Genomic DNA, 22,418 nt, shown 5'->3' with positions numbered 1-22,418 from the left:
TATCGTCTTCATAGAAGGGTTCATATTTTGTGGTGGTGGTGTGTGTGTGTGTGTGTGTGTGTTGCACAGTCTCATCTTACTGTGTACCTACAGGTTAAGGATAAACTTCATAAGAGTTTGTCCGATAAACATGTCTCGTAAATGATGTAACAATACATTTAACTTTTTGAGTTAAGATAAAACACAAATCACCCAAAAATAACATTATATTAAGACTACCTTCACTGAGACCTAAAGTACACACCTTCCCCCAAACTACCTGAACTACACACCTTCCCTCAGACTACCTGAACTACACACCTTCCCTCAGACTACCTGAACTACACACCTTCCCTCAGACTACCTGAACTACACACCTTCCCTCAGACTACCTGAACTACACACCTTCCCTCAGACTACCTGAACTACACACCTTCCCTCAGACTACCTGAACTACACACCTTCCTCAGACTACCTGAACTACACACCTTCCCTCAGACTACCTGAACTACACACCCTCACTGAGACTACCTGAACTACACACCTTCCCTCAGACTACCTGAACTACACACCTTCCCTCAGACTACCTGAACTACACACCCTCACTGAGACTACCTGAACTACACACCTTCCCTCAGACTACCTGAACTACACACCTTCCCTCAGACTACCTGAACTACACACCTTCCCTCAGACTACCTGAACTACACACCTTCCTTCAGACTACCTGAACTACACACCTTCCCTCAGACTACCTGAACTACACACCTTCCCTCAGACTACCTGAACTACACACCTTTATTGAGACTACCTGAACTACACACCTTTATTGAGACTAGCTACATATCTTATATATTACATAATAAATAAATTTTTACTACACTTATTTGCATGATTAAACCTGAGTAGTGCCCCAGGCAGGTCAGTTCAAGTCATGATAACGAATGTCAAAAGGTGAATCGCAGCGGTAGTGTCATTACTGCAGTAACTTGTCCCTTCTCAAGCTTGTCTTATTTCAGAAATAAATTCACTGGCAAATTTCAAAGAATTTATGTTTTTATTCAGTATAGGAAATTAGTGTCAAGAATTGATATGTAGTAAAAGTATCCTGGCCGCGTCCATCGAGCCACGCATGAGAGGAGACAACTCGAGCCTCGTTAAGTTTGGTTGGATGGAAACTTGTTCGTGGTACTTTCCCAACAAGTTGCGCTATTTCTTTTTTTTTTTAATTGGGTCCCCCCCCCCCTACATCCTTGTGTAAGGTGAAGCGCAGAAGCGTTTACAGCGCCCAACAGGGAAGCATGCTAAGTTCATGCTTGCCTTTATGTCTCATGAGTTAAGGGCGTTGAAGCCTGAAGAGTCAAGGGCGTAGAAGCCTGAAGAGTCAGTGGTTTATGTCATCAAGTTATTGGAAGCTCCAACAACTAGCTGAATACGAATTCGCAACTTTCGACTTACAACAGGTACCTACTTTACTGCTAGGTGAACAGGGACTAATGGGGGCCAGGAAGTAAGTCCAAACAACTTCCACCGGCCCGGGAATCGAACCCGTGACATCTCGCTTGGTAGGCAAGAACGGTACCGTTTCTACCACCGATTACTCTTTTTTCGTTGATGAATAACAGAAGAAAAACGGGATAGTGTCAACATGTAGACTACTGGACAGCTGTACTGTACTTTCATGTTGGTATATGGAAGAAAATGCTGAAAATAATAACAAAATTTGTCAGTGATTGGAAATATTATGTACAATCAGTGGAAGTGGTTGTAATTAAACTGTTGGGAGTAAGAAGGGACATTTTATCAGAATGGGAGGAGGCCTTGTGGAGAACTGTGATTGGTTCAGGAGAAGGGCCGCCATTCACGAGTCGACATTACACCAGTTGTCGTGTGACCAGGGGCCATGCACCCCCCCCCCACCACGATGTCAAGGGAGGGAGTCAAAGCATCTCCACTCCCCATAAGGGTAACTTATTTTTTTTCTTAAGAGCGTAGTTAATTTCCTGGTAGCACTCGAGCACATCAACAATATGATTTGTCGGCTTGTGTCATTTAAATAAAGGATTCAACAACTGCCAGGATCAGTGTCATTACACACAGCACCTGTTATGAGTTACCACTTATTAGCATTTAGTTGTCCTTATTGAATTGCTTTTCTATAAAATATAAGATTACACTGATTACTTAACACACTTGTTCATTACTGGTATAAACATGGAAGTCATAGCCACGTAAATTATATTTTCATGACAAGTTAATGGCAAGTAAATACAACTTTATTCTTTATCATGGTATAAGTTTTGTTTAATAGGGAGTTAATATAACAAGAAATGACATGTGCTGCCTGTCCAACTTCTCTTCATACTTTTACAATTTGGGGACAATATGACGTATTTATCAATATCATAGCCTTTTAACTGGCTATTTTAAACACGCATATATTATATTTATCTGGCAGTCAATTAGGTTATAATAGTATACACCTTTATAGTTATTTAGTGTCATAGACGTAAAATATGGGGTGAAGGCTATTTACTTGGACAAAGATGTTCTTGATCTCGAAAGTTTAACTGAGATGGTCAGGATTTAAAAATAAAGTCAAGAGCATTTTTGCGTTGTTTCATACGCTTTTTGGGGGGAAGAATTTACTTCTACAAACCAAATACAAAATCCTTGATAAAGTGAAACTAAATATAAAGATTTATATAAGAATTATCTGAACTTAAGGAACAACATAGGATGCTCCCCCTTCCCTAACTTCCAGATCTCAATGTTCCAGTACTATTGACATGTTATGGCGAGGGCCTTACCTTAATAATAAAAAACTAAGATGAAGCTTTTGAGAAACTGTGACTTTGTTTTTATAATACGAGGATTAACCCTCAGAGCCATGCACAAACCCTGAATATAAACTTAAATTTTCGTGCAAATATTTTAACTGGATCAGAAAGACTACAGTTGTTATTTATGAAAAGTTGGTACATTACTGTCCAAGGATTACATCTTTGAGCTGAAGATTATTTACACTGAGTGTATGTGTTTTGGTGCTACAGCGGGAAAACCTCACATTTGTGTTTGCGAATAAAAAAGGCATTCGGACTAAAGAAAGGAAAAAAATAGGTGACGAAAGAAATGCTTTAAAGTCCTTTTTCAAAGGTACAAAAGAAACAAAAATAATAGTACTTTGTTTTCTGCTACATTAAAGGAAAGGCATGAACTTTATCAAGACCTAAATACATTTGAATTTAAAAAACCTTTTCAATTGTGTTTCAATAAGATGTCCTTATATATTTCCCTTCGTTCATAAAAAAGTTAATCTCTCAGAAATACATAAAATACATATCTACTGAGTCTTCACACGATGTGGTAAACTTTTCATTTGTACTCAACAGAAAAAGAAGAAGAACCTTACCTTCATCTGTAAAACAAACACTACAGTACCTACTATAATCCTCTTCTAAGTGTTACTTATACTTTTAATTAAATCTATACATTGTAACCTCAACTTAAAGCTAAGTGTGTTACGAGCCTTGATTTATCTCAGTACCTGACGTTATCATCACTAGGTTGCTTGTACTGTACAGTCTGCAGGGTTAGTAAGATGCAGGCATTAAAAATAAATAAAGTCTGTTCCCTGATAAATAAAGGCTCAGGATTCAAAGGTTATCCCCACTTTATAAAATAATGAACATAAACTAAACTACTATTTTAAAGCTCATCAACTCATGTTTATTTCAAAATAACTTTAAATTTTGTCTTAGTGAATTTAAGTAAGTTTGCAACCCGACACAAGTCATAAATCTGGATGTGCATATTTAAAACTGCACCCTAGTATAACCTTACCCAGTATAACCTTACCCAGTATAACCTTACCCAGTATAACCTTACCCAGTATAACCTTACCCAGTATAACCTTACCCAGTATAACCTTACCTAGTATAACCTTACCCAGTATAAGTGATACAAAATCGGGGCTTCGTACTTACCACAGATGCTTCTGAAGTCCTGACCTGTAAACCATAAACCAATGTTAGAAACAAATTATTACTACAGTAAACTTGTTTAAAAATAATCTTGTAAAACAATAAACCACATCACAATACAGTAGTTGTACTTCTTGACACTACTGCCATGATAAAAGAAACTATAACTCACTAAGAATTTTAAAGTAATGCCACACTACAGACACCATACCACCGGCCTTCATCCCAGATAATTAAAAAAAGTATGTCGACTAATTACTAGTACATGATTTCTCACCATTACTACTAAGATTATTGTCTGCAAATATAGGCAGCCAAACGATTAATTGTACCCTAGCCACCACTACGTACATCCTGAAGTTACATTATTACACAAATGTTTTGTGTGATATTTATTGGACATTCTTCAAAAAATAAATTAATTTTCAGTCAATCACAAAGTCTTATTTAATACACCACCTAGGTCCTAGAGCATCATTTGGTCCTACTAATTCAAGAGTTCCATCTCTCATGAATTTTATTTGTTGGAGTAGAGTGATTAAACCTAATTACTGTAGGTGCTTAAAAACCTTAGTTGTCGAAGCACAGTAATAACATTATAATATCAAAGGTATTTCCCTTATCTCTGCACAGAGAAACATATTACCCGCTTATGGCGTGTCTACAAAACATATTTTTTTTTACATATAAGTGTACCTCTGTATCACTATTCTTGTGTTTAGTTTTCTGGAAAATATATTTGTTATTCAAAAGTTGAAGAATATGACAATAGTATATCATACTATGTTTGCTTAGTAGTACGTAACGTGAGTGATCTGGCCTTAGGAGCTACCTGAGGAAATGTTGCCTCTCTACCCAGCAGTAATTGGGGACTGGGATGTTAATCGATTTGCAGATCGTATTCCGGGGTAATGGTTAGTCAGTGCAGTTAGCGACTTGTCCGATCTTCTTGGACTATTCCTTGACACTGGATCATGCAGGTCGTTAACTCAGAGTGTGGTTGTTGTGTTGGCGACAGCTTCTACACCTTAAAAAAATCACGACTAGGTGGCCCTTGGGCCGGCCATCCTCGTTACACGAGGGGCAACCATTATTAACATTTTTAATTTTTTCACCTTTCCACACTATAGCATTGATCTTAGATGTTTGTAGCGCCATTATTCTAGCAATGTTTTACAAAGTGCATGTGAGAATCAGTTCTTGGTAATAGGTTATGTGGGAGAGTAAATGGTGTCGTTTGCCCGGCACTGGCTGGTGTGTGACGGTCAACAGGGAACACTCGTTGTCGTGCTAAATTCTTCAAACTTTTACTTATTTTATCATCATGAAGAAAGAACATTAATAAAACAAATATAAGTAAAAGGGTGAAAGACATCTATCAGGTGCCATATATCTTTTAGAATAATGCATTTTTTTGTCTTTAAATGCTTTGGGTTAACGAGTCTCACATTTACAGCGTTTATGGCGGTGTTAACGCCATTAAGACTGGTGAGCATTTCCACACATTCAAAATACAACTTGGAGGATGAGTGAAGAATTGCAGATTGCTGACTAACATAAAATCACTACCTTTTAAAATTTTCGCAGGTAATTCTAACTTAGCCACAAATATAAATTTATGCTGAAGAATTTAACGTTATTTAACATTTCGCAGGACTGTGCCAGCTTAGTGCCATCTACTGATGCTAATTGTTCACTGTCACTCCTAATGGGAAGGTCCACCCCTGCTCTGTGAGGCAACAAAGAATATTCTAAAAAGGAAATTTCTGCTCCATTTTTGAGCAAACATGTGGATGAAAACTCTATCACTTGAAATAACACGACATTTAAGTTTTAAATTTACCCTTATTTCTTTACTGCCGATTCCCTGGAAAGGAAATGCGATACAGCGGTAAAGCTAGAATCTTCTCAGCCAAATATCATAAGTTCGAGACCAAGCCCGGGACACACGTGGAGGGAATGTTATCGAGTATGACCCGACTAAATATCACAGGGTTCCTCCAAGTACTCCACTTTCCTTCTGTACTAAAACTGGATAATAAAGTTCAAAAGAAATAACATACCAACACACCACGCGGTTAATAAAGTGTTATACGGTTAAATTTCGAGTTACAAAAAAGATTTTACCGTTTAACTATGAATTATTTACATGCTGTTCATTTAGCTGGGTTGATAAAAGCATTTACTTTATACAATTGAAAACGTAAATATAACCAAATCACAAATCTGTAATGGGAACTTGCACTCGTCATTAAAGATAAAATTCCTTTGACAGCTCGATAAAATTGGATATCTATTATACCTAGGTAAGAATGTTTGCGATTGTAATAATACTTAATATTTAAATCAATAACATTGAGTTCTCTGTGCCGTAAAAAAAATAAATAAATAAATGGGGTTGAATATGAAAAAGAACCAAGTCCGCCTGTATTGGCAAGGCTGCTACGGGCCGCCCACTCACGGGCGCGATCCCACTACTGCTCGACACGGGTGCTTTTGGCTGCTGGGTTTCCCCCCTGGCCCGGTTCACACCTCCTTAGTCAACCTGGACGCCCTTAGCTACCCAAGGGTGGCCATATTGATGCCGAGCTTAGTGCGGACACCCACTCAACATGGGGAGTCCCGCACCAGTTATCCTCACCTCAAGCCGTCCCTGGCCCAGGCCTCCGAGTCGCCGGATTACAAGGTTGCGCCACCAACCCCAGCCAATAAAATAAATTTCGAAACTAAATTTGAAGCTCCGTGATAACAACACTGTAACTTAAAACAACGTTCACAGGAAAAAGCTTACAAAGGAAAGAGCTTTCTTGAACGTGGATGCCAGGAGTGAGGTTTTAATTTCAGGGTTGGCTGAGTCTATCCTTTACCTAAGAGTTGTTAGGTGTGTGTAAAGCAACCCATTCTTTGAGGAAGGGAAGAAAGAACATCTTCCGTACGTATATCTTCGTCAAGTTACTTCAGAGTCAGCAAACTGAGCACTGAATTTCACCTGACTGATCCCCAAACATGTGAAAACTCTATAAGGATACACCAAAAGCTTTAATCATGGAAGATCCATCGCCATCAATCATTTCTTAGCTTTACCTTAAACTTGAATCGATCAACGATTTCCCACAGATGTTATTGTAGTGGTAGCAGCAACCTGAGCTCAGTGGGTATTAATTTTAATTGGTAGACGACGGGACAGAATCATAAAATGGTGTATACAGTACATAAATCTCTACCTCACGTTTGAAGATCTGGTATAGTTAATAAACTAAAGACACATTCATTTTCAATTACGATTGCATTACAATTACATGTCCTCATAATTACAAGTACTTTATTGAATAAGTCACTTTCATCCTCTTGGCCACAAAATATTGTATTTTAATTACTTTTCCATCAAATTGCAAATACAATTACTCCAAACCTCCTAGCAATATTTCGTTGGTACAGAGAAAATGTTCACGGGCGACTTAAGAGTTTTACAGGGAGAACTGTTACAACTTGTATACTTCTCTGGACGAACACATATCTAAATGTATAATTGTGATGAAAGAATAACATTAAATGTAAGTGAAAACTATAATTATTTTTCTTCAAACAACACTACTACCTACGAGTTGTAATTTAGATGCGTGTCTTTGCTGCCCCTACCTTATGCTCTACTGTATATTACTGTTACATGTCAAGATACTATTAACACGTTTTTCCCCATATTACTATCTATTATTTTCACTGTTAATAAGGCTGACTTAAAAATAAAAACTTGTGTTTTTTTAATTGAAAATAATTGTTACCAAAAGACAGTTGTCTACTTCGTCGCTAAAATGATTTGGCAAGAACTGTTTCATGGAAATAGATGTTGTTGGTATATATAGTATATTATACAATATGCTACTTATACAATAACGGCGAAATGACTGCATATCGTCGAAGCATGAATAAAAAAAATCAAAAGAACCAAGTCCGCCTGTATTGGCAAGGCTGCTACGGGCCGCCCACTCACGGGCGCGATCCCACTACTGCTCGACACGGGTGCTTTTGGCTGCTGGGTTTCCCCCCTGGCCCGGTTCACACCTCCTTAGTCAACCTGGACGCCCTTAGCTACCCAAGGGTGGCCATATTGATGCCGAGCTTAGTGCGGACACCCACTCAACATGGGGAGTCCCGCACCAGTTATCCTCACCTCAAGCCGTCCCTGGCCCAGGCCTCCGAGTCGCCGGATTACAAGGTTGCGCCACCAACCCCAGCCAATAAAATAAATTTCGAAACTAAATTTGAAGCTCCGTGATAACAACACTGTAACTTAAAACAACGTTCACAGGAAAAAGCTACAAAGGAAAGAGCTTTCTTGAACGTGGATGCCTAGGAGTGAGGTTTTAATTTCAGGGTGGGTGAGTCTATCCTTTACCTAAGAGTTGTTAGGTGTGTGTAAAGCAACCCATTCTTTGAGGAAGGGAAGAAAGAACATCTTCCGTACGTATATCTTCGTCAAGTTACTTCAGAGTCAGCAAACTGAGCACTGAATTTCACCTGACTGATCCCCAAACATGTGAAAACTCTATAAGGATACACCAAAAGCTTTAATCATGGAAGATCCATCGCCATCAATCATTTCTTAGCTTTACCTTAAACTTGAATCGATCAACGATTTCCCACAGATGTTATTGTAGTGGTAGCAGCAACCTGAGCTCAGTGGGTATTAATTTTAATTGGTAGACGACGGGACAGAATCATAAAATGGTGTATACAGTACATAAATCTCTACCTCACGTTTGAAGATCTGGTATAGTTAATAAACTAAAGACACATTCATTTTCAATTACGATTGCATTACAATTACATGTCCTCATAATTACAAGTACTTTATTGAATAAGTCACTTTCATCCTCTTGGCCACAAAATATTGTATTTTAATTACTTTTCCATCAAATTGCAAATACAATTACTCCAAACCTCCTAGCAATATTTCGTTGGTACAGAGAAAATGTTCACGGGCGACTTAAGAGTTTTACAGGGAGAACTGTTACAACTTGTATACTTCTCTGGACGAACACATATCTAAATGTATAATTGTGATGAAAGAATAACATTAAATGTAAGTGAAAACTATAATTATTTTTCTTCAAACAACACTACTACCTACGAGTTGTAATTTAGATGCGTGTCTTTACTGCCCCTACCTTATGCTCTACTGTATATTACTGTTACATGTCAAGATACTATTAACACGTTTTTTCCCATATTACTATCTATTATTTTCACTGTTAATAAGGCTGACTTAAAAATAAAAACTTGTGTTTTTTTAATTGAAAATAATTGTAACCAAAAGACAGTTATCTACTTCGTCGCTAAAATGATTTGGCAAGAACAGTTTCATGGAAATAGATATTGTTGGTATATACAGTATATTATACAATATGCTACTTATACAATAACGGCGAAATGACTGCATACCGTCGAAGCATGAATAACAAATAAAAAGAACCAAGTCCGCCTGTATTGGCAAGGCTGCTACGGGCCGCCCACTCACGGGCGCGATCCCACTACTGCTCGACACGGGTGCTTTTGGCTGCTGGGTTTCCCCCCTGGCCCGGTTCACACCTCCTTAGTCAACCTGGACGCCCTTAGCTACCCAAGGGTGGCCATATTGATGCCGAGCTTAGTGCGGACACCCACTCAACATGGGGAGTCCCGCACCAGTTATCCTCACCTCAAGCCGTCCCTGGCCCAGGCCTCCGAGTCGCCGGATTACAGGGTTGCGCCACCAACCCCAGCCAATAAAATAAATTTCGAAACTAAATTTGAAGCTCCGTGATAACAACACTGTAACTTAAAACAACGTTCACAGGAAAAAGCTCACAAAGGAAAGAGCTTTCTTGAACGTGGATGCTAGGAGTGAGGTTTTAATTTCAGGGTGGGTGAGTCTATCCTTTACCTAAGAGTTGTTAGGTGTGTGTAAAGCAACCCATTCTTTGAGGAAGGGAAGAAAGAACATCTTCCGTACGTATATCTTCGTCAAGTTACATCAGAGTCAGCAAACTGAGCACTGAATTTCACCTGACTGATCCCCAAACATGTGAAAACTCTATAAGGATACACCAAAAGCTTTAATCATGAAAGATCCATCGCCATCAATCATTTCTTAGCTTTACCTTAAACTTGAATCGATCAACGATTTCCCACAGATGTTATTGTAGTGGTAGCAGCAACCTGAGCTCAGTGGGTATTAATTTTAATTGGTAGACGACGGGACAGAATCATAAAATGGTGTATACAGTACATAAATCTCTACCTCACGTTTGAAGATCTGGTATAGTTAATAAACTAAAGACACATTCATTTTCAATTACGATTGCATTACAATTACATGTCCTCATAATTACAAGTACTTTATTGAATAAGTCACTTTCATCCTCTTGGCCACAAAATATTGTATTTTAATTACTTTTCCATCAAATTGCAAATACAATTACTCCAAACCTCCTAGCAATATTTCGTTGGTACAGAGAAAATGTTCACGGGCGACTTAAGAGTTTTACAGGGAGAACTGTTACAACTTGTATACTTCTCTGGACGAACACATATCTAAATGTATAATTGTGATGAAAGAATAATATTAAATGTAAGTGAAAACTATAATTATTTTTCTTCAAATAACACTACTACCTACGAGTTGTAATTTAGATGCGTGTCTTTACTGCCCCTACCTTATGCTCTACTGTATATTACTGTTACATGTCAAGATGCTATTAACACGTTTTTTCCCATATTACTATCTATTATTTTCACTGTTAATAAGGCTGACTTAAAAATAAAAACTTGTGTTTTTTTAATTAAAAATAATTGTAACCAAAAGACAGTTATCTACTTCGTCGTTAAAATGATTTGGCAATAACAGTTTCATGGAAATAGATATTGTTGGTATATATAGTATATTATAAAATATGCTACTTATACAATAACGGCGAAATGACTGCATATCGTCGAAGCATGAATAAAAAATCAAAAGAACCAAGTCCGCCTGTATTGGCAAGGCTGCTACGGGCCGCCCACTCACGGGCGCGATCCCACTACTGCTCGACACGGGTGCTTTTGGCTGCTGGGTTTCCCCCCTGGCCCGGTTCACACCTCCTTAGTCAACCTGGACGCCCTTAGCTACCCAAGGGTGGCCATATTGATGCCGAGCTTAGTGCGGACACCCACTCAACATGGGGAGTCCCGCACCAGTTATCCTCACCTCCGAGTCGCCGGATTACAAGGTTGCGCCACCAACCCCAGCCAAAGTAGCTCATTTCGAAATTAAATTTGAAGCTCCGTGATATCAAAGCTCTATTTGAAAGCAATATTCAAAGGAAAAACGCAGGGAACATTGATAAACAACTACCCTATATATATAACGAAAATGGATGGTACATTCAATCAGTATTTCATCCGAAATAGCCGAAAGCTTTATATTTAACATTGTGCCCTTACAGCAAGATGGACTTCTACGGCCTCATCTTTCATAACTTTTCTTGTGGCCTTTTATAACAGTTAATTGTTTGGAATATTCTGCAATACCTTGTCATATTCCAAGAAAAATATATATGAGGAACACGTTCCATTCTATGTGAAAGTAACACTATTTCTGCAGATAATTTTCACTACTCCAATCATCACTGCCGAAATTCTGAATGGTTAATCCAACATTGTGGTTTCATTAAGTACGCATTGATTTAAAAAAAAATATATAATATATATCAATACTAATTATCCAGAGAACTTCATACAAAAATAACTTGAGCAATATGCAGGTTAGAAAAGATTATACCATCTTTGCCAACGTCCACAGATTGTGAAAATATACGTGTAACTCTTCGATCAACAGAAAAATGAAGAATTACTGCTTTGATTGGCATGGATAACGTTAGAATTTCGATGTAATTGCCTTTGAACAACACTATTTAGTAGTATATATCATTGAATCCAGTGCGTAGGATATGTCCATAGGATGAATGAAATATACCGTAACGGGATAAATGTAAAGCTGTGAGATAAGTACAGTACTGATGAAAGTAAGTTGTCTTATTGTTTATTATTAGTAGTAGTAAACACTTAGACAACTTACTTTCAGTGTTGTTTCATATCTTCACTTCAGTTTACTTACAAACTTAAAACTAAACTTGTCCTCATATTATAAATTAATTATAATACGATCTTCATTCAGGGAATAATACCAAAACTACCTTACATACAGCTAAGAAACAGACAAAATTACTGCCCCTGGTGAGGCTCGAACTCACAACCCCGGCATGGCTTAGCAGCGAACACTGTCTATAAGTACCGTGCGCTAACCGATTGCGCCACAGGGGCCTAACGCTCAGCCGCTGCCTGTACAGCCAAAACCATGCACTCAACTATGACACGTGAACGCAACTCTCTGAAAACGTCCCATAAACAATCATTGCTACATAATTTTGTTTTTATGTTTTTGCTTTAACCGTGACCTAGATAGAATGGTGACAAATATCAAAATTAATATATAAACTACTCGACGTTGCATTTCTCGAGGAACGAGATATGATATGGGTGTCCTCTGACAACTGTTGACCAGGCGGTGTTGTACAATTTTACAATTGGTATACTTTCCAAGAAGTGTATAAACAGCGGAGGTATACGGTGTCCACAGGCCATGCGGGTATACTGTACTATTTCCAATGTGCCAAGACAGTGCATGTATACTATAATTATACAACAATAACAAACATTTAGCCAAGGATAACCGACAAAGGCAGCAGATGGTTACTTTTCATTTCACATTACTCCAAATATATTTAATTTACGAATGATCACGTAAAATTTAAAAGGAAAATTTTCCATTTTTGCTTAGTGAATAATGATTCTTCGCTTGTAGTTCATTCTTCTACAAGGATAAATGGCACAGGAAAAAAAAACATTAAACAGCCGAAACGAAAATAATACAAATAAATGAAAAGGGCCTTTTGGGAGGTATTGTAGTGATTCCTCCCCCACAAACGCTGTTTGTCTCTGAGTGCCGACCCCGCGAATTCCCCAGTGTATGCCTCGTGGTCTAGGTCAACCAGCGCTGCCTTACATGACGGAGGTCAACTATTAAGCCACGCCTACCTCCGCTATATAAGACCTGACCTCGTGGTGACCTACCTCTCTTTCTACCTACAGCCAGTCTTCAAGTAACACCACCTCCTCCTCCTGGCGGCCCTCGCTCCCGCCGGCGAGCATGGCGACCCACAAGCTGGTCCTCTGAGCACCCTCACCAACCAGCTCTTTCTACTCAACGCTTGCAACCATGCTGCCTTCCCAGCACCAAGCTGCATTGTACATCCAATACAACATGTATACAGAGAGCACATTGTGAGTTCCCTTTCTCCAACCCATCCTGAGTGTGAACCAAATATCTCATACCCCACAGTATTAACAGTAAACTGAAGAGTGAAGATAATATAAACGACAAGTTGATAAAACGAAGCAGATCATCCAACATTCTATATGCTTCAGATGGTTATAAATTAACAAGCCCAACGCATTCTGGTAACACAAAGATCATTGTAGACTGTTAAACACACTACAATATTCTTTGACTAAATTTTGTAATTATTGAAAACTATAATACAATTACTAGCACTGATAAATATAATTACTGATTGCAATAAAAAAGCTCTCACTCGCTGCCAATGCCTATGTTAGTTTCAGGTTGTAATATCTGTTGACTTTGTAAATTTCCCCTTTCCATTATTCAGTACATATGTTAGTCGCTTGGTCAGTCATGTAATTATTACGCACTGTTGCCAAGAACTGGGGTTGGGGCACACATTAGCTCTAAATATACAGTACCAAAACATGCACCAGTGCTGGTCGAGTCTGTCCTAAACGAGCTCACTCTGCTGCCGCTGTAGCGTACTGTATGTGGCCAGTTGTCAAATTTCTCTGTGTTTGTCTATTTTCTCTTTGATAGGCTCACATACATACGTACAGTACATGTAAGAGATCTCACACTCAGGATGGAGGTAAGAAGTGAAACTCACAATAGCGTTCTCTGTATATAAATATATTGTAAGTACAGTGCGGTGCTAGGGAGTTGCTGTGTGGTGAGGAGCTTGCTGAGAGGTCTTGTGGCAGGAGCCAAGAATTCACAACTCTTACTCTAAATAAGCCTGAAGGTGGAATCAAAAGAGAAATTATGAAGCCACTTCACAAAATCTAATATTTTTAAGCTTCCCTTAAAAGAACATTCAGTATAAATCTATAATACTTAAGAGTGTAGAGGGTAGACAAAGTGGAGTCCAACGAAGATAGTCAAATGCATGGACGAAAACCATAAGATTTAAGTTCAAAGCCGCAACGTGGCTAAGCTAAAATTGACATAGGAGTCAACAATGCCCCTTCAGCGATAACTGGCCGAAGGTAAAAAAAAAAATAATAATAATAATAACAATAATAATAATAAATCACATGGCTTTAGGGTTTTATACAGAAGTAGAATTAACACATTAAGTTTTTTTCACAAACTGGTTTACTTTGTGAAATTTTTCTTCTTCCTCTTTATGTGATTACTATAATTATAACTCATGATATAACAATATGCTAATGAGTCATTGTGAATGTTCATTCTTCCTAAAGTTCTTTCGGGTATCAAGTTTACTGAGTTTCAAATTACTGTTTCTTGTTGATAATACCAATTCCTGCCAAGATTTCTCGGAAACACTTGACACCACACAGCGATTGTGATATGCATGCCCAGTACTTGCCAACAGTGCGTAACAGAGACGTGACCGATCGGCCAAACGGCTAACGAGCCGATCTTTTGGTGAAGAGGATGAAAGAAAAGGAAAAGTAATCAGAGACGTGACCGATCGCCCAAGTGGCTAACGAGCCGATCAGTGGTGAAGAGGATAAAAGTAAAAGTATGCATGTGCTGTAGTTACAAAGGACGAATCTCTTATATAAAATTAGTCTTTAAACTGTTCATTATATTATATAATCTCAAAGTCTTTAATCTTTAGTTTAACAATGCCGGGAACACACAACCTTCGTTACCCATCGCCCGAGGCGGAGTAAACTGTACTTGGGCCTGAGGCATTCTCTTATGGGGGCCTCTTCTACAGATTCTTATTAGCAGAAGTACCTTTACAATACATATTTCACTTACACAATTTACGGGCATTTACGGGCACAGCACTTAAGCCAGGTGAAAAACAACCATAAAAAACCTTTACACATTATTTTGCCGTTTGCTAAAACAAACACGGTGTCAAAATTTGGGTTCAGGTTTTTTTTTGCTCACAGTGGTTGGGGGCTCCTGTAGCATGGGGGATAAGGCTCAAACTCAATTGCCTTAATAAGAAATCGTTATTTCCGTGACGTTTACTGTTACACCACATTAAGAAAGTGACTAGTGCAGATGATCATAGTAAAAATAAAAAATTATGTGCTCACCAGGGCTCGAACCTGGGACCTTCTGTGTGTTAGACAGATGTGATAACCACTACACCATGAGCACTTGGAAATGTTCTGAAGGGTTTTTAATAAAACAGAGGCCGTGAAGCGTACTGTAGTGGCCAGTTGTCAATTCTCTTTAGCTGTCTATTGTCTCTTTGTATGGGCACACAAACGTACGTACATGTTGAAACTCACATTCAGGAATGAGGTAGAATAGAAACTCACAATGCGTTTTCTATATATATATATATATATATATATATATATATATATATATATATATATATATATATATATATATATATATATATATATATATATATATATATATATATATATATATATATATATATATATATATATATATATAATTATAGAATTACAAAACGCATTACAGTGCAGTGCATAGGAGTTTCTAGGTGAGGAGTAGCTTGCTCAGAGGTCCTGTAGGGCGAGGAGCTTTCTGAGGAAGCTGGGTGGTGAGGCGCTGGAGAGAGATCTTGCTGGTCCAGTAGGTCAGAGAAGAATGGTCTCCCTGGTTTTCCAAGTTTAGAGGCTCCAAAAAAGTTGTTGGCCAGCCACGGCCGTATTTATACAATTTAGAAACATCAGGATTTGGGGTGCGCGTAGCGTGAGAGCCAATCACAGAGGAGGCCAGGCACACCCGGCACTCTAGTCCTAGTGTTGCTACTTGCAAGCAACACCACCTCCTCCTCCGCTCCAGCCTGGTGGCTCCCGCTCCCGCCGGCGACCTTGGCGTCCCTCAAGCTGAGTGCCCTCCTCTGGCCACCCTCACCAATCAGCTCTCTCTACTAAACGCTTGTAACCATTCTGCCTACCCAGTACCAAGCTGCATTGTACATCAAATACAATATGTATACAGGGAGCACATTGTGAGTTTCCTTTCTCCATCACATCCTGAGTGTGAACCAATATCCCGTACCCCACAACCCCTTGTGGGGCGAGCGTCCGCCAGCTCCAAGTAAAGACACTCGACTGAGTAGTGCCCCCTGAGATGCTTATACACCTCAACTAGGTCACCCCTTGCCCGTCTGTAGTATAAGCCAGGCAAGTTCAGGCTCTCCAATCTCTCAGGGTAGCTGAGGTGCCGAAGTGCAGGCACCAGTCTGGTGGCCCTCCTTTGAACATTTTCAACCAACTGACAGTCCCTAGCATATCTCGGGGACCAGACGGGGTGACAGTACTCCAGATGGGGAAGCACTTCACTCTTGAAGGTCGTTACGAGGGACGGACCGTCTAGATATCTGAACGACCTTCTTATAAAGACCCAATAATTTATTTGCCTGATTTACCTTCTTCTCGCAATGGCCCTAGAACTTCAGCTCATTGTCAACATACACACCTAAGTCCTTCTCACATTCAGTCTCAACTAGTGCAGTTTCTTCATCCTGTTGGGACATATACGTCTCCTTACCGTTGGTACGCCCCAGGTGCATCCTCTTACACTTCGTGACATTGAATCTCAGCAGCCATTTCTTCAACCATTCCTGGAGCCCACAGAGGTCCTTCTGCAGCTCTTCACAGTCCGCATGGTTCTTGATTTCCCGAAATAACTTGGCGTCATCGGCAAACATTTGTATGGAAGAGTGTACAACGTCAGGCATGTCATTTATCAAACAAACAAACAACAGCGGGCCCAATACACTGTCCTGTGGTACCCCACTTGTGACAGGTACGGATGACGATTTCGTGCCGTTAATCACCACACACTGCTTGCGGTCATGTAGAAAGTCTTCTATCCACGCTAGGACATTTCCCCGAATTCAGTACCCTTCCAGTTTGATTTTTAGCCTTTCATGAGGCACACTGTCGAAAGCCTTGGCAAAATCTAGGTAAATATTGTCGATATTACCACCCCGTTCCAGAATATGGGTCCAAATATCCAATACCTTGAGCACAACTATGTTCAAGCCAACTTGACTCCTGCTGTCCGAGGCCGACCTCCATCTAGAAGACAGTGGCGAGGGTCACTCATCCGAGCCCTTCAGGAACACGACCTCCTGCCTGATATTGTCACCCCTGCTGTTGGTTCGTCTCCTCCCTGGCTGGATTTCCAACCTGAAGTGATTGCCCTCGGTGGACCGCTCCCGAAATCCCAAGTGAACCCTGTTATTCTCTGCAAATACCACTTCTCCAGGATCGCCCACTGGTCCCCAGGTAGGGTCGTCCTCTACACTGATGGTTCTGTTGACCCCACTACAGGTAGGGCCGGGGCTGGTGTCTACATCTCCCTGAGCCTATCAAACTGTCTCTCAGAGCTTCTGACGGGGCATCCTCCACTCAGGCTGAACTAATAGCCCTCCTTGCTGCCCTTCTCACTGAGGAAGAAGCAGATGGTTTCTGCCCCTTGCTTGTCTGCTGCGATTCCAGGTCTGCTCTCGACGGGATCGCATTTGGATCAGGGGAAAATAAGGACCTCATCCTCCGAATACGAGGGTTAACATCCACACTTCAGGATGCAGGCCGCCCTGTGACATTCCTATGGATACCTAGTCATGTCGGTATCTTGAGGAATGGGGCAGCAGATGGCCTTGTCAAGACTGGCAAAAAAACAAGGCCACACCTGACTACGTTGTTCCCCGAACACTTTTACAGCTTAGGACCCAAATTCGCCGCAAACAGAGAGAAGCTCGGGAAGCAACCATCCCCCTGGACCTCTCGTATGTCTATGGGAAAGGGTCGCGGAAAAGGAACGTGATTGCTGCCCGTATCATCATTGGGTATGACTTTGCTTGGGAGATTGGTATCCCCGCATCCCCTGAGCAACGCTCTTGTGCATTATGCAGAAGACCCGACAGCCGCACCCTTATCCACTACCTCCTAAGATGTCACCACACATAACGCTTCCGTGACGCCTGCTGGACCACCACTCCACGACCCCCTGACGGAGACACGATAATCCTCCCCATACTGGCCAGATATTATGTAAATAACATTGATTATGTGTTAAAGGAATATCCTTCCTTCCTTAGGCTTTAGTAAGCCCCTTTATAATATTTATACTGTATATACTTGTCACACTTGCCAGATGCTTCTGGTGTTATTGTACAGGGGTACCTAGTGACAGCACCAGGATCCCGCTTCCTCGATCAAGGAATAAACAATTGAAATTGAAATTGAATTGAATACCTTGAGCAATTGTGTTAAGCAGGAACGCCCCCGCATAAAACCGTGTCGGCAATCCTTTACAAGGTTGTTTCGTATTAGATGTTCCATTGCGGCATCTCTGATAATACTCTCAAGTACTTTACATATTATGCTGGTCAGGTTCACCGGTCTATAGTTGTTCGTGGAGTGACGATCGCCCTTCTTGAAGATAGGACTCACATAAGCCACTTTCCACAGATGATAATACAATATGTAAAAATTTTCATGCATGCCCAAATGAAAGGAAATTAATTTAAAAGAAAAAATAAAGGGCAACACAATATCAGTTCATCCATGACAGATACGAAGCCTACATACAGGTAAAAAAAAGGCATTTAATAGATTAGTAACGAATGATCAACTTGAAAAAAAACTAAAAATACGGACCCATAATGCCCAGTTTGGGCTTTGGTCAGAATTAAAAAAAACAAAAAAACACACATTTTAAAGAAATTCAAATAAAATTGTAAACCTCAGCGACCCTGCCAGGATTCGAACCTGGAATCTTCTGATCCGTAGTCAGACGCGTTATCCGTTGCGCCACAGGGCCAATCGCATGAGTAAACTTTTACACTAAATCAGAAGACTAAATCATTTGGTTCATAGTATACAATAAGAAGTTAATAAAATATGAAATGTTTTATTCATTGTGCAGAAATCAAAAATTTTTGCGAAGAAAATCCAAGCTCTGTTACTCTGGACTGGGAAAAAATTCCCAAGCCTTGAATTTAATGTCAAAATCTTGTTGCACAGCAGAATTATAAATGAGATTTTATATACTAAAATCATTCACTAAAAAAAATGTGCCCTACAGTTTTATGTACAACTTTGGAAAAAAGGTAGCTCGTGTAATACGTCAGTAACACTCGGTAGCCTTGAGCCCTTGACGTTAAAGCTATATTAGTAGCGATCTCGACACAGTAGAGGGTAGACGATAACTCTGTTTCGACCGCGGGAGGTCCGGAGCTAATGTGGATTGTTGCTTTGCTACGTTAAGATTTAATCATACAATAAACTCCACTTACCCGTTAGTAACTACGACTTCCCTTTTAATTCAAGAGTCGCACCACAATTATCATTTAATACATATTCATTATAAGGATAACATCCATGGCTTTGACTTTTTAACCTATATTTATGACTAGCTCAACGACACTTCTCACTATGGCTGGATGCAATGGTTCTAACCCCCATCACGCCTATATACCGTACACATGTTTGTGACCAAGTAATGACAGAGCGAGTGGTTCACCCAAACTAGTATGCCCGTATACGGTCGCAAATACAACAAATTCCAATATATATATATATACCTGTATATATATATATATATATATATATATATATATATATATATATATATATATATATATATATATATATATATATATATATATATGCTGATAGCTGATAACTACAAGGAAGGAAGAAAACACGAAGTTCCCAAGCGCTTTCGTGTAATTCACATCTTCAGGGGTGAGGGCAGACTGACTGACATACCTAGATCACGCGCACCTACAGTGATTTACTTGCATATATATATATATATATATATATTACTCATACACTGTATATGGAGAAATCTTACAAAGACAAATTACATTTCAACATAAAACCAACACAGACAGTCAGCATTTAATTTCCCCCCCACCCTACCCGCCCCTGAACAAATTCCATCTACTCACCGACTTTAAGATTGCTTATTTATACAGGTATATAAGGGATATGGGGATCGCGTACTGTATGCGAGTGTTCAAACACTACGCTGCTATTTACAATGGTAAACAATCCAGGAATTGAATATGAAACTAATAAATCTATCACTGTGCCATAAGCACATATCAAAGTGAACTCAGTGGTCACAACGGCTAAACGACGACAGAACTTGATTTTGTTTGGGTTTATTTTAATGGATTGCAGCGTGAAAACCCGACAAACGGAACGCTATCTTACACTATTTTTCCGTGACATCCGGAAAAATAACAGCTATTGATTTTTTTTAGGTTAATGGAAATTAGACGCTATCAATCAAATTTTCTTTTGCCGAAATAAAATTACTATTTTATGTACAAATTCATATACAGTATATTCACATAAACAGTAACAACATACTGTACACAAAAATGCTGAGTCGCAACCTTCTCCGGTTCATATTTTCACCGGGAGGTCCGGAGCTAATGTGGAAGATTAACGCGCAGATAAAGCATGAATCATGACCATAAACTCCAGTACCCGTTAGTAACTACGACTTCCCTTTTGACTTCACAATCGCACCTTTTTTATCTTTCGGTATTACTGCCCATATCACAAATTATTTATTCACACAAATAATTAAGAAGGTCGATCGTACTTCCTTTAATGTCAAGATTTGTAGAACGAGCGTCCCGGTGCCAGCCGATCTATTCAGTACAACAGCTGAACATTATTTTTAACTCTTAAATAATTACTTATTTAAAAGAGTTAAGAATAATGTTCAGCTGTTGTACTGAATAGATCGGCTGGCATCGGTAGGCGGTAATTGTGCATTTTTATATCTTTAAATGTCACGTTTATTCAAAATGTCATTAAATTACTTAAGCATACGCGTCTGACTTCTAGCCTTTGTGAGGACGTGGAACCTGCCAAACACATTTCTTTAGTTCTATATTCTCCGTCAACAATCTAGCCACCCAAGTCAAAGTATCTTTAATGACAATGATGGCACCTGCAAGTCTCAGTTCTTCAGGCACGAATAAAGATACGATATCAATTGACTTGAACCAGCTTTTGCGCGGTCTTATATTGAAACTTAAATTAATTATCTATTGCCGAAATATATGTCAACATAGCCGGTTAACATCTTTCTCTTGTTCTTTAATATGAAAAGAAATAACGACAATAAGACAACCAATCACTAATTAAACTTCTATCGCCTATCTCCAAACAGTTCGCTGTGCAAATTCTGTAATCTTATCTGAACTACAATTTCAATTTCAATTGTTCATTCCTTGATAGAGGAAGCGGGATCCTAGTGCTGTCACTAGGTACCCCTGTACAATGACACCAGAAGCATCTGGCAAGTGTGACAAGTATATACAGTATAAATATTATAAAGGGGCTTACTAAAGCCTATCTGAACTACATTATTTTTAGTTGCCTCAATTTTTAGGTCATACTCGTAAAACCCTACTGACAAATATGTGCTCCACGTTATCTATTTTTTAAATTCACTTGATCTGTTCGTCCTCATTAGATTTACTTTTTTTTATCTTCAATAAAAATACATACAGTTTATTAGCGTCCCGTTTCAATGCAACGAAATTAGCTTCATCACCGGTTTTCTAATACAAATATACGACATGCAGTGTGTGTATGTGTGTTGGTTAGTTTCTACAAGAATTAACAATAGTTATGTCCGGTATTGAGGCTGCTATCCACCTCGTTGATATGGGAATTAGCATGCAAATATTTTGTCCAAATCAAAACAGTGATCACCAGGTAGCTGTGAAGTGAAAGGAAGTACTTATGTTCAAAGGGACTTTCATAATAAAATAATAGCATAATTTCCGTTACATTAAATAATATCTCAAGTAATAGCATACAATATCATTTGTCTTTGCGGATTGTATAGCTAATCTATCCTTGATTAAATTGACACACTATATTTACCAGCGTTTGTATGCTTTACACTGAATATGTACAAGGTGTTCCCAGGGCAAATTTTGTAAGACGATTTTTAATTCAACTAGGCACCAAGAAACAGAAATCAGGATAGGGACAAGTTGACGACATTCTCCCATGGCCAATCGGGAGGTCCGGAGCTAATGTGGAAGATTCATGATCATAGAATTGCATTAAGATTAG

The 22,418-nt window shown here is 39.2% G+C and overlaps 3 non-coding genes across 3 annotated transcripts; all 3 read right to left on the bottom strand.

The window, feature by feature from the left end:
• Positions 1-12,207: 12,207 nt before the first annotated feature.
• Positions 12,208-12,302, bottom strand: Trnai-uau. The gene is made up of 2 exons: positions 12,265-12,302; positions 12,208-12,243 (listed from the first exon to the last, which is right to left on the bottom strand). It is a non-coding gene; the product is annotated as a tRNA-Ile (tRNA).
• Positions 12,303-15,395: 3,093 nt separating this feature from the next.
• On the bottom strand, positions 15,396-15,468 carry Trnav-aac. Its single transcript has one exon. It is a non-coding gene; the product is annotated as a tRNA-Val (tRNA).
• A 3,584-nt stretch (positions 15,469-19,052) lies between these two features.
• Positions 19,053-19,125, bottom strand: Trnar-acg. Its single transcript has one exon. It is a non-coding gene; the product is annotated as a tRNA-Arg (tRNA).
• Between the last annotated feature and the right edge of the window lie 3,293 nt (positions 19,126-22,418).

Source organism: Homarus americanus, unplaced genomic scaffold, assembly GCF_018991925.1.
Source record: "Homarus americanus isolate GMGI-L3 unplaced genomic scaffold, GMGI_Hamer_2.0 scaffold49667, whole genome shotgun sequence".
In the NCBI taxonomy this organism is placed as follows: domain Eukaryota; kingdom Metazoa; phylum Arthropoda; class Malacostraca; order Decapoda; family Nephropidae; genus Homarus; species Homarus americanus.
The sequence above is the reverse complement of the archived record's forward strand: the minus strand, read 5'-3'. Positions and strand labels throughout refer to the sequence as shown.